At 37.7% G+C, this 16,912-nt stretch overlaps 1 long non-coding RNA gene across 1 annotated transcript; it reads left to right on the forward strand.

The window, feature by feature from the left end:
* The first annotated feature begins 1,963 nt into the window (after positions 1-1,963).
* On the forward strand, positions 1,964-16,155 carry LOC138851716 (uncharacterized). The gene is made up of 2 exons (XR_011391364.1): positions 1,964-3,134; positions 7,048-16,155. It is a non-coding gene; the product is annotated as an uncharacterized lncRNA (long non-coding RNA).
* Positions 16,156-16,912: the final 757 nt, after the last annotated feature.

The raw sequence follows: 16,912 nt of genomic DNA on the forward strand, positions 1-16,912 counted from the left end.
TAGTGGGGGGGTTGAAGAGGGTTGGAATAGTTTTAAAAATGCAGTATTAGAATGTGGGGCAGAAGTTTGTGGTTATAGGAGGGTGGGGGCAGGAGGAAAGAGGAGTGATTGGTGGAATGATGAAGTAAAGGGTGTGATAAAAGACAAAAAGGTAGCTTATGAGAGGTTTTTACAAAGCAGAAGTGTTATAAGAAGAGCAGAGTATATGGAGAGTAAAAGAAAGGTAAAGAGAGTGGTGAGAGAGTGCAAAAGGAGAGCAGATGATAGAGTGGGAGAGGCACTGTCAAGAAATTTTAATGAAAATAAGAAAAAATTTTGGAGTGAGTTAAACAAGTTAAGAAAGCCTAGGGAAAATATGGATTTGTCAGTTAAAAACAGAGTAGGGGAGTTAGTAGATGGGGAGATGGAGGTATTGGGTAGATGGCGAGAATATTTTGAGGAACTTTTAAATGTTAAGGAAGAAACAGAGGCAGTAATTTCATGCACTGGTCAGGGAGGTATACCATCTTTTAGGAGTGAAGAAGAGCAGAATGTAAGTGTGGGGGAGGTACGTGAGGCATTACGTAAAATGAAAGGGGGTAAAGCAGCTGGAACTGATGGGATCATGACAGAAATGTTAAAAGCAGGGGGGGATATAGTGTTGGAGTGGTTGGTACTTTTGTTTAATAAATGTATGAAAGAGGGGAAGGTACCTAGGGATTGGCGGAGAGCATGTATAGTCCCTTTATATAAAGGGAAAGGGGACAAAAGAGACTGTAAAAATTATAGAGGAATAAGCTTACTGAGTATACCAGGAAAAGTGTACGGTAGGGTTATAATTGAAAGAATTAGAGGTAAGACAGAATGTAGGATTGCGGATGAGCAAGGAGGTTTTAGAGTGGGTAGGGGATGTGTAGATCAGGTGTTTACATTGAAGCATATATGTGAACAGTATTTAGATAAAGATAGGGAAGTTTTTATTGCATTTATGGATTTAGAAAAGGCATATGATAGAGTGGATAGAGGAGCAATGTGGCAGATGTTGCAAGTATATGGAATAGGTGGTAAGTTATTAAATGCTGTAAAGAGTTTTTATGAGGATAGTGAGGCTCAGGTTAGGGTGTGTAGAAGAGAGGGAGAATACTTCCCGGTAAAAGTAGGTCTTAGACAGGGATGTGTAATGTCACCATGGTTGTTTAATATATTTATAGATGGGGTTGTAAAGGAAGTAAATGCTAGGGTGTTTGGGAGAGGGGTGGGATTAAATTATGGGGAATCAAATTCAAAATGGGAATTGACACAGTTACTTTTTGCTGATGATACTGTGCTTATGGGAGATTCTAAAGAAAAATTGCAAAGGTTAGTGGATGAGTTTGGGAATGTGTGTAAAGGTAGAAAGTTGAAAGTGAACATAGAAAAGAGTAAGGTGATGAGGGTGTCAAATGATTTAGATAAAGAAAAATTGGATATCAAATTGGGGAGGAGGAGTATGGAAGAAGTGAATGTTTTTCAGATACTTGGGAGTTGACGTGTCGGCGGATGGATTTATAAAGGATGAGGTTAATCATAGAATTGATGAGGGAAAAAAGGTGAGTGGTGCGTTGAGGTATATGTGGAGTCAAAAAACGTTATCTATGGAGGCAAAGAAGGGAATGTATGAAAGTATAGTAGTACCAACACTCTTATATGGGTGTGAAGCTTGGGTGGTAAATGCAGCAGCGAGGAGACGGTTGGAGGCAGTGGAGATGTCCTGTTTAAGGGCAATGTGTGGTGTAAATATTATGCAGAAAATTCGGAGTGTGGAAATTAGGAGAAGGTGTGGAGTTAATAAAAGTATTAGTCAGAGGGCAGAAGAGGGGTTGTTGAGGTGGTTTGGTCATTTAGAGAGAATGGATCAAAGTAGAATGACATGGAAAGCATATAAATCTATAGGGGAAGGAAGGAGGGGTAGGGGTCGTCCTCGAAAGGGTTGGAGAGAGGGGGTAAAGGAGGTTTTGTGGGTAAGGGGCTTGGACTTCCAGCAAGCGTGCGTGAGCGTGTTAGATAGGAGTGAATGGAGACGAATGGTACTTGGGACCTGACGATCTGTTGGAGTGTGAGCAGGGTAATATTTAGTGAAGGGATTCAGGGAAACCGGTTATTTTCATATAGTCGGACTTGAGTCCTGGAAATGGGAAGTACAATGCCTGCACTTTAAAGGAGTGGTTTGGGATATTGGCAGTTTGGAGGGATATGTTGTGTATCTTTATACGTATATGCTTCTAAACTGTTGTATTCTGGGCACCTCTGCAAAAGCAGTGATAATGTGTGAGTGTGGTGAAAGTGTTGAATGATGATGAAAGTATTTTCTTTTTGGGGATTTTCTTTCTTTTTTGGGTCACCCTGCCTCGGTGGGAGACGGCCGACTTGTTGAAAAAAAAAAAAAAAAAATAGTAATAGTAATAGTATTAGAGGAGTGGTGTGGCAGATGTTGCAAGTGTATGGAATAGGTAGTAAGTTATTAAAAGCAATAAAGGATTTTCATGCAGACAGAGGCACAGGTTAGGGTATGTAGGAGAGAGTGGATTATTTTCCAGTAAAAGAAAGCCTTAGACTGGGATGTGTGAAGTCACCATGATTGTTCAACATATCTATAGAAGAGGGGCATTTGTAAAAGAAGTGAATGTCAGGGTGTTGGGGAGAGGTGTGGGATTATAGATGAGGGTAAAAAATGTAGGTGGTGTACTCATACTGGTGCTGCATACTACCAGATGGGCGTGATATATGGTGTATTAAGGTACCTTTGGAAAGAAAGAATTTATCTATGAAAACAAAAGGGAAATTTGAATTGTGATGTATGTGCTTTTCTCGCAATACCACAATTGAATGAATGATGGTGAAGGTGTGTCCTTTTTTTTGGGTCACCCTACATTGTTGGGAGACGTCCAGTGTGCCAGAAAAAAATACTAATAATAATCTTCCAGATACTGCTGGGAGACTGGTGCCTGCATCAAGTGGTTTCCTCTGCTTTTAGATTATTGACATGTGTTTCTCTTCTGTGCAGAACAATGCCCTGACTGCAGAGCTACAGAAGGCTCAGGCAGTGATGGAGTCGCTTAAGAAGAGGCTGGCTATGTATGAGGCAGTATAATATGCCACAACTACTCCACATTATGGTTAGGATTTTCTTGTTGTTGACTGCCAGAACAGTGGAGAAGTTATAATTACTTTTTAAAGTTAAAGGGAGACACAATTGATAACTAGTGCCCATTCTACCATTGTATACACATTACTTTGTATACTCATTTATTTATTTACATCCACCCACTCATATGCATAAATACTGAAAGCATTACATCACTATTTTTTAATATACTGATGGAGAAATTGCAGTTATAAACTTCAAGAGATTGCTAATAAATTGCAGTACCCCAATGAAAAGTTGAGTATTTTTTTTAAGTGAGCTAAGAAACCCCACCCCAATCTGATTACTATACAAGAGAAATTTATTCTAAAAACTTAGTTTAACCATATAAGAAAATCTTGTAAATATACCTCGGGTAGTTAAAATACTGAATATCAGTCTGTCCTTTAAAAACTTTTGAAAACATTGCTAATTAAAAAAAATCATCATAGCTCCACATTTGATTGTGAATGTAGTATTCCTTGCATGGATTCTCATTAGTTTTAGGTTAAACAAATAAAGATTTATTATGTAAAATGAAGAAAGTATATCACAAGTTTAAGAAAGCTTTGAGTGCTATTTTTCAATATTTAAATGAATTTTCTATCTTGCATATTGGCAGTATGAAGTCTATTTGTTTTCAGAAATATTTTTTGAACACAATGTTGAAGAATAGCTTGATTCAGTTTCATTGGTAAAAATAATAAATATGCTATGCTAGTTTAAGATTTATGAAGCTAATGTCATTAGAAATATTAAAAAAAAATCACTTAATATTGTGCTATACAACTATTTTATTATCTGTTTTGGTTAAATCAATTCAAAATTTATTTAAATTACATTTTTATAATGAATATTACCCTATATATTATGTGTATATCACTAGATATTGCTGTAACCCTTTGACTGTCGAGACCCCTGCTCACAAATTTACTCTGTGTTGAAGGATTTAAAAAAAAAATTTTTTTCTTATGAAATGGCAGAGAATTGTTTCCTGATGGTAATGAAACCAAAAGTATGAAATTTGATGGAAAACTTATGGAATTACGCCCTCACGAGATTAGCAGTCTCGGCTGTATTTATGCATCAGTGACTTCTCCCACTTTGAGCCTTCCTTTCATCCAATTCCATTGTACCAGTCGACCAAACTCATAGCTGTTTCACTAGAACTCCTTTTGTTCTATCAATTGAGTACAAGAAACTGCCCATATACCGATTTCAACTACCCAATAAAGTGAGCAGAAATTGGTAATTTGGCGAATTTCATACACAATTCAAGAAAGTTTAATTTCAAAATAGGGTTCAGAATTAACAATGCAAACATTCCTAGCAATTAAAAAACATTTTCTCTGTTCATTAGTCACGTCTCCAGGCCCCTCTTATATTACTCTTGCCTTCCATTTTGAATTTTTATTCACACAAAAAATAGAAAATAGAAGATTTATTGTTATGCAGACTACTGCACTATTGTAAAAATGGTATATATAATATCAGTGAAAGCATATTAGACTCACCAGTTGATGTGTATCGGACGCATGATGTGATTTGTTTACTTTTGAACATCGACAAAAATTGAACATTTTTGCTACTTTGAGCTGAATTTCAAGGTATTTTTAGTCCGTAAACCATTCAAAATCATCTCTATTTCTGTAGTATATCTTCCATTCTATCAAATGAGACCATATGAAAATACACTGCAAAGTCGCTGTTTTAAACAAAAACACGGAGTTTTTTCTCATTATGCACTGTGTGCTGCAGAATTTTTTTTATACTACACAAACTGACCACTCAGACCCATTCTTTCATATGTAGGCCTACCAGCTATCTCCCGCAAGATTAGAAGCTGCTAGAATTTTGGCGTAGTATTAGGGGACCAACACTGGTTTGCAAGCCGTAATATTATGGGACCGACAGTGAAAGGGTTAATATATTAAATATGTATGTGGATACATTGTGGATTACCAAAGACAGAAACACATGTACCAGAACAAGTCTTTGGTTTATTGGGACATCATTTGGATATACGTACAGTGGCACCTCAAGTTACAAACTTAATTCGTTCCAGAAGGCAGTTCGAGTGCTGATACCGAACAAATTTGTTCCCATGAGGAATAATGTAAATTAGATTAGTTCGTTTCAGACCTCCAAAAATACACTTACAAAAACAGTTACAAAAATACACTTACATAATTGTTCGAGTTGGGAGCTGTTCGAAACTCTAGGTACCACTGTATATGATAGGGGAGCCATGTGACAGATGTTGTAAATGTATGGAATAGATGGTGGGTTCCTAAAAGTAGTTTAAGAGTTTTTATGTGGATAGTAAGGCTTGGGGTAGGGTATGCAGGAGGGGGGAGTATGCAGGTGGGGGTAGGACTTACACAGGGTTGCATGATGTCATCATGGTTGTTTAACAAGTTTGCACAATATTATCATGGTTGTTTAACATGGTTGCATTATGTCACCATGGTTGTTTAACAAGGTTGCATGATATTAATCGTGGTTGTTTAACAAGGTTGCTTGATGTCATCATGGTTGTTTAACATATTTATAGATGGGATTATAACAGTGAAGGCTAGGTTGTTAGTGTGAGGGATCAAAAAATGATTCACCGGATTCAAAGTGAAAGTTGCTCTTTGCCGATGACACTGAGATTCAGAAGATAAGTTGCAAAGGTTGGTGGTTGATTTGGGGAGGGTATGTAAAAGAAGGAAATTAAAAGTGAACATGGAGGTAGTGGATGAGTTTAGATATCTGAGAGTGGACATGTCATCAGATGGGTCTTTGAAAAGCGAGGTGAACTATAGAATAAGTGAGAAGGGGGGGAAGGTTGGCAGTGTGTTTAGGCATTTGTGGAAAGAAAGAAGTTTATCTTGGGAGGCAAAAAAAGTGGAATAGTGTTACCAGTATAGTGGTACCAACACATTTATACAGGTGTGATTCATGGGTTATGAACATTGCAATGAGGTTGTAGGCAGTGGAGATATTATGTTTGAAAGCAGTGTGTGGTGTGAATATTGTGTAGATTGAAAGATGATAAGGGGGTCACCAAGGGTATAATTCAGAGGGCTAAAGAAAGGGTCTTTGAAATAGTTTGGAGATTTAGGGAAGGAGAATACAATGACAAAGAGGATCTGTAAATCTGGGGTGGAAGCAGTTGTCCCAAGCATTAGTGGCTTGAGCATCCAGCAGGCTTGTGTGAGCATGTTAGACTGGAGTGAGTGGAGATAAGTGGTTTTTACTGAATGTCCTGTTGGAGTGTGAGGAAGATAATATATCTGAAAGGATTTAGGAGAAATCAGTTAGCCAGACTTGAATCCTAAAGGTGGGAAGCACAGTACCTGCACTTTGTGAGAGAGTTATTTGAATTGTGGTGCCAGCACACTTCTGGCCAGGAAAGTTTGAATGAATGATATTGAATGAATTTCCTTTTTATAAGACACCTGTTGTGGGAGATGGTCATTGAATTAAAAAAATGCAATTAGTCATGGCCTTCTTCATAAGCTAGATCAATCAAGAAATCAACTAGGGTTGGCCAGAAGATTCAGAAAGCATAGTATAAGTTCTCCTGTTTTAATTCTTAAATAATTATATAGTAGTACCTCATATTGTACTGCAAAATATTCCTTATGAAAATAATTAAACAAAGAAAAGCTTTTCCAAGATCCTTTGTTTTTCAGTACCTGTATATTTTTGCCTAACAAATATTGCTCAAAATTTATTACGTAAGAACTATAACTATGGAATGCGCTACAATTAATTTTCTTCTGTTATTTCCTCCTGATTTTTTTATTTTGCATTCTCTTTCCTGTTCTTATTATGAAGTTGAAGGTTTTATTTATATGCTGGTGTATCCAGTGCTTATATTGTATTTTTATTAAATCTTTTGTGCCTGTTTTCCCTAGAACTTGGCACTGAGAATGCAAGTGGAAAAAGTGGCGAAAGAGGTGGATTCTCTGAAGCTTCGTCTGCGCAAGTATGAAGACGTGTAGAGATGTCACATCACCGCCAGAGATGAAACTCTCACTCAGGATGGGCCCGGCTCATTATACCCAATTTTCACTTCCAAGTGAAAGTTTTGGGTAGAGTAACAGCAATTAATCCATGTATACCTCAATGTTGAAAAATAAATTTGACCCTGATTATTACTATATTCATGGGAAAGCACTAAGCCTGCAAGGGTCATACAGTGCCTGAAGCAAGTCAGTGTTTGTGTAATGTATTGAGGAATAAAGTAAATATTTGATAAACTTTAATCACATCATCACTAAGTTCACAGTTTTACCAGGTTTTCTGTGAATTGATGTATTGAAGCAGACCTACCTCATGTTGCTGCTGCTGATGTTGAGATTTTCTTATTTATATGAAGCGTTTATCCCCTGTGGGTCAGTCAGCACAAAGAATAGGAGAGGCTTGAGCCTCCATTCACTGATGAGACAGAAACTGTGTGTGCAATTAGGGCTGCTATCAGGAGATAGGTTATATCTCACTAAGTGAGTTTTCAACAGGTTTACATAATTTTTTTTTTTTAATATCCAGGTGTTGAAGATGATTTAGAATCATCTGGGGTAGAAGTCATGAGGGCTGTGTAGTTATAGCATAACGTATGCAGGAGTTGGCAGCAATTAGAGCGCTCTGAACAGCGCAGAGAAGGTATGACTGCTGTACCTTTAAATAATCATGTGTCTCATAGAAAAATAGATTAATAATGGTTTTATTCATTATTAAGCAACAGTCATTAAAGCTTTTGTATTATAAATTTATACATTGTAGAAAGAAATAATTTTATTAATAATGTGCAGACATCATTGAGTTGTGTTATCGGTCTGTCCCTCTTGTGGCACTGTCTGCACAACGCAGTGATATGATATGGTTTCTATGTAATTTTCATCCACCATCCAATCTCATTTATTTACTCTCTCTTTCTCTCTCTTTCTCTCTCTCTTTCTCTCTCTCATATCCTCAGAAATAGCTTTATCACACTTCACGTGCCTCTACATTTTTATTTTGTACTATGCATTTTTCATCCTCTGCAATCATATTTATTCACAAGTTCATGAATGTGCGTGCACATGCTCACAAAGCAATGGTTGACACCATAGCAGCAGCAGCAGCTAGAAGTGCATGTAGGGCTAAAGAAAAGCCACTTATTATGGGTGATTTCAACCACAAATAGATTGAGAGAACTAGGACCCACATAGAGAACTGCAAACATGGAGAGCTAAGTTGATGGAGATGATTAGGAAAAACTTTTTGATTCAGAATGTTAAGGAGACAGCAAGAGAGAGAGCAAGAGAGATTAGCCAACAAGATTAGATCTAGTATTGATTGCAAGTACAACTGATATAGGTGAATTGGAGTATGGGAACCCTCTTGGCATTAGTGTCATGCAGTTCCGAAGTTTGAATACCTAGTGGAACTAAAGGCACAGGGATGCAGGCAAGGTGGAAGGCATAAGAAACCAGACTTTAGAGTGGAGAATTTCGAAGGGATGAGGGAATTCCTGAATGAAGTGCAGTGGAAAAGAAAACAGGAAGGAAAGTCATTGGATGAAATAATGGAATAGCTTACTGGAAAGTGCTGGGAAGCAGAGGAGAACACCATACCTGGAAGAAGAAGGAAATATATAAGACAGAGAGTCCTTGGTTCAACAAGAGATGCAGAGAGGTAAAAAAGAAAAACAAAAGCGAGTGGAAAAATTATTGAAAGCAAAGGGTAGACGAGAACAAAGAAGCCAGAGAGTAGCCAGAAATGATTGTGCAAGAATGAGAAGAGAGGCTGAGAAACAATTTGAGGATGCTGTAGCACCATAGGCTAAGTCAGAACCAAAACTGTTTCACAGCCGCACCAGAAGAAAGACGACAGTAAAACACCAGGTAATTTGAAGGAAGCTCAAAAAAATGACAAGGAAGTCTGTGGAGTGTTTAAAAAATTATTTACAAAGGTCTCATTGGAAATGAGAAGTACCAGAAAGCCTGGGGAAAAAGTTACACTGACAGGTACTGGATGACATACAAATGCCAGGAATTAGGTAAAAGCATTGGGATATGAGGAGTCACCATGGATTCTGTGAGAAGGAGTAGAAGCACTGTCTGAACCACTAATAAATAATCTACAACAAGTCAATGTGTGTGTGACAGTTGCTATATTTGGAAGACAGTGAATGTAGTCCCTATATTTAAGAAAGGAGACAGGCAGAAAGTGTTGAACTACAGACCATTTTCAGTGGCATACATGTCACTGAAGGTAATGGAGAAGATAATCAGAAGGTGAGTAGTAGAACACTTGGAGAGAAGTGGTTTCATGAACAATAACCAGTATGGGTTTAGAGATGGCAGATCTTGTCTTACAACCTTTTGGAATTCTATGACAAAGTAACAGAAGAGAGTCAGTATAGAGATGGACAGGTGGATTGCATTTTTTTGGGCTGCACAAAGGCTTTTGCTATAGTACCACCACAAGAAACTGGCAAAAATCTGAGGCGTATGGAGGAATAACAAGGAATATACTCTACTGAATGAGAGTACCTTAGGGGAAGAAAACAGAGTGATTGTCTGGCAAGAGATATCAGAATGGGGAAAGAGTAACACTAAGTTTTGCAAGGATCTGCATTATGAGTCAGATGTATTCCAGTTTGCTGATGTAAAACTGTCGAGGAAAATAAAAACATGATGATGACAGGGAAAGGCTGCAAGTTTAAATGATTGCTTGAATTCATCCCCAGTAAATGCAAGGTTATGAAGATTGGAGAAGGGGCAAGAAGATCAGCAACAGGGTATTAAATCTGGGGACAGAGCCTGCAGACCTCATTCAAAAAGAGAAAGACCCAGGAGTGAGCATGTGCCCGCTATATCACCAGAGATTAACATAAGCCATATATCTTCTTCATCCAATGCTTGTTTGGAAAGAGGGAATGGTGCAGTGATACTGACAAGATGTGGAAAAAGACACTTATGGAAAGTTTAAGAGTAGCCTTCAGGAATCTCAGTAGTCATTCTTGACTCTTTAAATAACATACATCAGGCCCATCTTGGAGTATGTAGCACCCATGTTGAACTCACATCTAAAAAAAATCATGTTAAGAAGCTGGAAAAAGTGCATAAGTATGTAGTGAGGCTTGCACAGAATTAAGTGGTATGAACTTCGAGGAGTGGCTAATAGAATTGAATCTAACAGCATTGGATGACAGAAGAACCAAGGGAGACATGATAACATACAAAATATTCAGGCAAAATTGATAGGGTAGACAGGGAGAGACTGAGAGGTGAGAAACAGGTACATGGGGGCGCAGTGGGCAGTAAAAGACACAGATGAGCCGTAAGGATGTCAGGAAGTATTTCCTCACTGAGTGGTTGGGAAGTGGAATGATTTTGATGAAGAGGTGGTGAAAGCAGACTTCGTATATTGTTTTAAGAACAGGTAGGGTAAGGCCCATGAGGCTATGAGTAAATCTGGCAAACGACAAATTGAGAGGTGAGACCAGGAGCTAAGAATTGGCCCTTTTAACCACAAATAAGTGAGCATACACATACACAAACTCACTCACTCACTCACTCACACTCTCTCTCTCTCTCTCTCTCTCTCTCTCTCTCTCTCTCTTTCTATCTCTATCTCTCTCTCTTTATCTGTGTCTCCCTATCTTTTTTTTTTTTTTTTTTTTTTTTTCACAGGGTTTGACAAGGATAGGTTAAGGGTCCCTAGCTTTATTGACAAGCTATTTACAGGTTAAGGATTCCTAACTTTATTGACACGCTAAGAGCTGTTACCTACATCAGCTCGTTTGAAAGCATTTTTATTGTTATGAAACATACAAGTAGGGAACAGGATGAAGTTGAAGCAATCTGTGGGCCAGCATTTTCATCTGATCAACTGACTTTATCTCGTTGACATCATAATGCTGTACGAATGTGTTCCAGACTCGAGTTATCCTGGGAATAAATGATCTTAGATGAAGTGATGTTCTGGAGAAGGGTACAGCCAGAGTGAAGTTGCTGCTTTCTGCCCATCTTGTGGTATAGAAACTTGCTTTATGCTGTCCTCTCTCTCTCTCTATCTCTCTCTCTGTCTCTCTCTCTCTGATAGAGGGGTGACTCATAAAATTGTTACAATACTGCTCTCACCCATGTGCTCTCTCACAGTTTACTATATTTCTTATCACAGTCACCAGCATGCAGAACAGGTGTAGACCTACATTCCTGAGTAGACATATCACAACAGTAAGTTTAAATTCACTGTAGAAAAGGGATAAGAAAAAATATGGATAACACTTGTGGCATTTGTAAGCAAACGTTAAATCAGTTGCAGTGCCAGGCAGCTTGGAGAGGGAAGAGGGGTCAGAGGAATATTATAAAAACAGCCATGTTCCATCTCACCTTGCCTTAAATCATATTTTGTAATAAAAGGGAAAGCTAGAGATTTAGCCCAGAATAAAAGACTCCTGGTATCCGAATTAAAGATACTGTTGGAATATGAGCAAGGTAACTTTTATGAAGGGATTCAGGAAACCTGGTTAGCCAGACTCAAATCCTGGAGGTGCAGAGTACACTGACTGCACTCTGAAAGAAGGGTGGGGATATTGCATTTTTGGGGGTATCTGAGCTGTGTTGGTCACATGCCTCTGGCAAAACAGTGAAAGAGTGAATAATGGTGAAAGTGTTTCTTTTTTTTTTGGGGGGGGGGGGCACCCTACTTGAGTGGGAGATGGCTGGTGTGTTAAAAATAAACACACACATGCACGCACGCACACACACAGTAGCGACCAGTGAAGAGGCAGGGGCAGGAGCTGTGACTTGACCCCTGCAACCACAACTAGGTGAGTACATCTAAACTGTCATATCTGCTCACCTCTGGCAAGATGGTGATGATGTGAATGATGTGTTCCTTTTTTGAGTCACTCTGCCTCACTGGGAGACTGCCAGCATGATAAAAAAAAAGTTTACACCCCCACATACACAGAGTAGACTGTCGATTAAGATGGTAGTTTTTAAAAGCTTTGCTATTCATTAAAAATAAAAAATAATTAAGTTTTCTATTCACTACATTGTAATTGCCATTACTTGCTGATATGGAAAAGTGTGAGGGTTGATGTGACCCTGTACAATTCCTGTACAAACATATGACAGAGTGTTACTTGCCACTACAAGTCCACATCCCTTAATCCAAAACCCTCGGGGCTAGTATTGTTTCGAATTTCAGAATTTTTTGAAGTTCAGAACGATTCTCAACGCCGCCACATGGTGGCCTGACCCAGCACTGAGATGACTGATGCTCCACATTCCACGAAAAACCTTCAGTTTTCGGAACTTTTCCAATTTCAGAATTTCAGATAAAGGGTTGTGGACCTGTGCTATCATCTACCTCCACCAAAACCACTGTCACCTACAAATGTAATTAAAAATACCATATTTTATCAGCCAAGACAAGATTTTTTACTAAAATGTTGCCAGAGTAATACCCACCATAATATGAATGGAAGCTATCTAAGAAAACATGAAATCATAAAATAATGATGAAAAGCTTCTTTTTCTTGTTGGGTTTGTAAAGGACACTGACAGCTTACACCATATTGAACCCTGCTTCCCAGTGTATGGAGAAAAGATATTACCCAGAGCTTGGCCATGAAAGAAACAGGAACAAGAGTTCCTTTGTAAATTGAAACAGGGACTAGAAGTTCCTAATTAGATCAGGTGGACCCCCTTGCCAAGCCCCAGCACAGTGAGATGCCCACTCTTCACTTGAGTTCAGTAAATGGCTTCCCACCAAAACTGTTAAAGAATTATCTACAGGGTGGAAAAATGGAGCTGGTTAAGCTGATGACAGATGCCCCTCATGTGATGTGCCTGGCGAGCAAAGCAAGACAAGTGTCACAGAGAGAACGGGGAAGATTTGTCACTGATGCTTAGGCAAGAGTGAGACATCCACACTTGACCTCAAGGCTAGCAAAGAAGTCCGATGAAGACCTTCTCAAGGCTCAGAGCATATGTTATTATTGTTGGGTTAATGGTTGTGATGGCACAAGGGTCATTGTGTCTTCACTGCTATGAAATTAGCTGCCAGAATGCTTTTGCAAATATAAATTATCTAGTACATATAAATTTATTACAATAAAAATTAAATAAAATAATCATTTCCCTTGCATTTTTAATAACAAAAATAACAGTATGTAGCAGAGGATGGTTGGAGACTTGCATCTTGATGACCTTGAACAGCCACCCCCTCACAAGTCCTTGTTTATTTATCAAAAAATAAGAGTGTACTAGCTAAACTGATGCATAAATGTATATGAAGTAAGTATTGTATGCACATTATATCCAGGTTCCTTTCATTTTTTAACCTGTATTATGCAAGTGAAGATAAACAGAGGAGCATTTAAACATTGCGGGAGTTGCTTTCATAGATAGGTGCAGTTCCTGTCAACCCAGAATATGCAGGTCATTTATTTTCACAATATAAATGTTTAACAACTGAGTAATGCACAATATATACAATATACACAAGGTACTGTATTCACATTATATTTAGTTTCCTCTCATTGTAACACTGATTATTCAAATGGAAGGAAACACTGATTATTCAAATGGAAGGAAACAACTGATATATAAACCTTGGGGCCCCTCTTAGTTTGTATGTAAATTATTGTCTCTAGTATCCTCACATTTTAGCACAGATGATGCAGAGGATATGGAAACACTGCATGTACTGACTGATATGCAGGAATCAACTTAATTTAATCATATTTCTTGGTTTTCTTGAGAGACTGTGGTGATAAATAATTTATATATAAATGGTGAACTTCAAACACAAACATTTATCATTGCAGTGCCACAAGATTATTCCTTCACTTTTTTATTTACTTTCTGTCTTTTTCCACACTAATATCAATCATTAACACATTCAACATTTGTGTAAATACAGCTAGGGTAAATGAATGACTGTTAGTGGCACAGCAGTGTGTAGTTACAGTGAAATTAGTGGTTACTAGCCTTCTTGTATGACTTTTAGTTATTTTTCCCTATAATTACACTCTTATAAATAAAAATCATGGCGTAATGATTAAAAAATGACGCAATTCTTCAATCATCACGTAGCAAAAGCATTATGAAGATTATGATGAAAATTAGACGCATATGCAACATCTAGGCATCTTTATTGTAGACGTTACACCATCCAGTGCCTTTATCAATACAAATTCAAGGACATGATTGGAAGACAGAAGAACTATATACAAAAGATGAGGTAATCAATCCCTCAGCCTTGGAGTTGGTGTGAAGAGCACCATAGTTGTGAAGATTCTGGAGCACAGGCAAGAAGGCTGGTGCTTATATACCAGTGTCAGGTGGAAAGGGACAGGTAGCAGATGAAGGCATAGTCACTGGTAGGCAGGATTTCCAAGTGGAAGTAGGTCATACCCAAGGTATGGGTTGATGGTAGAAGTAGCCATGAAGAAGGTTGTGTAGATGTCCTCTGAACCAAGATTACCTCATCTTTTGTATATAGTTTGTCTGGCTTCCAATCATGTCCTTGAATTTGCATTGATAAAGCCACTGGATGATGAAACGTCTACAATAAAGATAATCAGATGTTGTACGTGTCTAATTTTCATCTTGTCGGTATTGTATACCATTCATGTACAACATAGAAGATTATGCCTTAATCAGCGGTCTACAGTGTTTGTGTGTGTGTACATATATCTATCTATCTATCTATCGTAACGCACCAGGATCTTCCACCAAGGTAACATAATCTGAAAAAGAAGACACACTTTCACTATCATTCACTATCACTGTCTTGTCTAAGGCATGCCAATAACTACAGTTAAGATAACCCTCCAAACTACATAATATCCCCACCTCTCCTTCAAAGTACAGGCACACGAGTTTAGCAAATAAGTTTTCCTCGGACCCTTTATAAAGGTCACCTTGCTCACTCAAGCAGCATGTCTTCATAAAAACCACTTGCCTTCACTTGTAATATGCTCAAACGTCTGTTAGATGTCCAAGCCCCTTGCACACAAAACCTCCTTTACCCCCTCTCCTTCAACCTTTGTACACTCCAATTGATCCTATTTTGCTCCAACCTCTCTAAATGTTTAATTTTTTTTAGACTGTATTTTGAATAACATGTAGCCCAGAAATATAAGGTATAACTATTTTGCTACTTTATGTGAACATGAGTGATTGTTGTGACACAAGACATTATCTGGCATTGAATTAATATCTGAAAAGTTTGCTACAGACACCAGGAATTATTAAATTAATGCTGCACCCAAAGTAAAGATTCAGAAAAATAATGTCTGTTATAATCACTAGGTATTTATTACTCAGTCAAACAGGGTAACTAATTTTGAATGGTTTATCAAATTCCTTTGCTCTAGGTCATTTTTGTCCAAATTTGAATAGGCCAAACATGGCTTACTGTGATGACTTATGGTTTTCCTAACTTGCTGATGTAATGAACTTCAGGATACAACAGCAGCTTAAGAATACCATAGAAAGATTTATTAATTTTTAATTGGCAACTGTAATATATTAGAAACCAGATTAATTTGCTAATGCAATAGTGATGCTTGCTCAATTATAATGTTGGTCACTTGTACAGTTTAATAAAGTACTGGAGAAGAGAAGTTATATTTTTTGGTGAAAATTTATGTATGATATCTTGAATAATTAAAAAGATATATCTTGATGTACAATATATGTTAACAGTTTTTTTTCTGTAGGTTAGTCATAGGATACAGTATGGTAAGTAATGACTAGTGTAAATAGTATAAAAATGAGATGAATATTATGAGCTAGTATATTGTCACCTTATCATGGATGCTTGTTTTCACCTCTCACTGGTATTGTTTCCTATTTTCATTCCGAATTTTTTTTATAGTGAATCCATCAATCATTGTATGTACTGATGTTTGTTACTCATATGCCATTATGTACAAGTTTGTTAGTCAGTATTCTGCTTTTAATTAGCCTGTGACTTATTCTCAGATGTTATTATACAAAATATAACAAACAGAAGGATTTTATTTTATCCCTACTCTTAACTGCAGAGTTAATAATGTGTATTCTACAAAATATCAAAATTAATTAATTATGTAGTTTTTGATAAATAACTTTAATAGTATATAACTAGAAAAAAGTTGAAAGATAGGAAGCTTGTGTATATAGAAGTGGGCTGACATATAACTTTACAAGTGGTGATTCAAAGGCACATGATTAGAAAGGGGGTCTGGGCATTTAGAGAGGGTGGAGAGGGATATGACAACAAAACTGAGTGTATAAATCTTAGAGTGGAAGGTAGGAGGGGTGGGAGATAATGAAGGCTTTGAGTGTTACAGGCTTGAGCATCCAGCAGGCATGTATGAACATGTTTGACAAGTGGAAATGAATGGAGAGAAGAGGTATTTAATGGATGGACTCTTTGGAGTGTGTGTAGAGTAACATTTCTGAAGGGATTCAGGGAAACCCATTAACCTGACTTAAGAGTCCTGTAGGTGGGAAGTAAAAAAGTCTGTACTCTGAATAAGAGGATTATTTGAATGGTGAGGCTCCTTCCTTACACCCCAGATTTATAAATCATCCTCTTAAATGCTCAAGCACCTCTACAGCTCTTCCTCAGCCCTCCAGATTTTGCCTTCAGTAACATCACCTTATTTCTACACTCAAAGTTTTCTGTATAATTTGTTCACCACCTGACATCACTGCCTCTACTCTCATCCTCACTGCATTGTTTGAACTCCATTTCTCATACCCTTATAAAAGATGTGGTACCTCT

This window comes from Cherax quadricarinatus, unplaced genomic scaffold (genome assembly GCF_038502225.1).
Source record: "Cherax quadricarinatus isolate ZL_2023a unplaced genomic scaffold, ASM3850222v1 Contig1788, whole genome shotgun sequence".
Classification (NCBI taxonomy): domain Eukaryota; kingdom Metazoa; phylum Arthropoda; class Malacostraca; order Decapoda; family Parastacidae; genus Cherax; species Cherax quadricarinatus.